The sequence below is a fragment of the Panthera uncia genome (genome assembly GCF_023721935.1).
Source record: "Panthera uncia isolate 11264 chromosome D3 unlocalized genomic scaffold, Puncia_PCG_1.0 HiC_scaffold_8, whole genome shotgun sequence".
In the NCBI taxonomy this organism is placed as follows: domain Eukaryota; kingdom Metazoa; phylum Chordata; class Mammalia; order Carnivora; family Felidae; genus Panthera; species Panthera uncia.
In genome coordinates, this window is record NW_026057586.1 from 66,086,415 (window position 1) to 66,087,689 (window position 1,275).

Below are 1,275 nucleotides of genomic sequence, written 5' to 3' on the forward strand. Positions count from 1 at the left end.
TGTATTCTGTAAACTTTCAGTCTGAAATAAAGGCATTGTCTCCCTGTCGGATCTCTGCTGTGCACAAGCATTCCTCAAGAGCCAGGGCAGGTTGTATAGACAGATCAAGCATTTCCAAGGAAACCAAAGAGGCCCAACTGCTTCTTTCTAGGTAGTGTGGACACACAGGATGAGGGTGGGTGTGTCACAGTCGGTCACTCCCTTGTTAGCACCTGGCCAGCGTGATGCAATGGCCACATCCCTTTGGCACAGGGCTACACCAGGCTCATGGGAAAGTTAGGAAGACCGGGTTCAAATCACAGGAAGAGAAGCTGGTTGGATGCTCTGCCTTCCCCCATCACTCAAAAACAACTTGCCTCCTTTACTCTCAAATCATCCCATTTTATCTTCCTCATAGAACCTGGAGTTCTCTGAAATTGTTAATTATTAAAGGATTTACCATCCATCTCTCACCTGTACCAGGTAAGCTCCGGAAAGCTTCGAATTGTTAATTGCTGCAACCTCAGTGTCTGGCACATAGTAGATGTTCAAGAAATATTTTTTGAAAGGATGGGTGGGTGGATGGATGGATGGATGGATAGACGGATGGATGGAGAGTTTACTACATGCCATGTGTACTATCTTAAGTGCTTTCGAATAATCATCTCATTTAATCTAAGTCACAGCTTGTCATTGAAACAGTTTCAGAGAAGTTAAGTCAGTTGTTCAAGGTCACACAGCTGTTAGTAAGAGAGAAACCATTCAAATTCAGGTCTCTCAGGTTTCAGGGCCTGCTTTCACCACTCAGCTATACTGTCTCCCCTGGCATAGAACATCAGTCCTGGAAAGGATTTGGCACTCATGTGCCAGTCTAGTGAAATTTCCAGGCTTCACTAGACTCTCAGTTCTGAAGAGCAAAGGACAGAGTCTTCTGCACCCACAGCACCTACTACAGAGTTTGGCACCTACTAGCTACTCAATAAATAGAAGATACTCAAAGAGTATTTGTAGATAGATGGATGAGTGAGGGCATGGTTGAGTGGATGGATGGATGGATGGATGGATGGACGGACGGATGGACGGATGGATGGACGGATGGACGGATGGATGGATAGAGAGATGGACGGATAGATGGATGGACGGATGGACGGATGGATGGATGAATGGACAGATGGATGGATGGAGGGATGGATGGATGGATGGATGGGTCACTGGATGGATAGATAGATGGATGGACAGATGGATGGATGGATGGATGGGTCAGTGGATGGATGGATCCATGGATGGAACGATGGA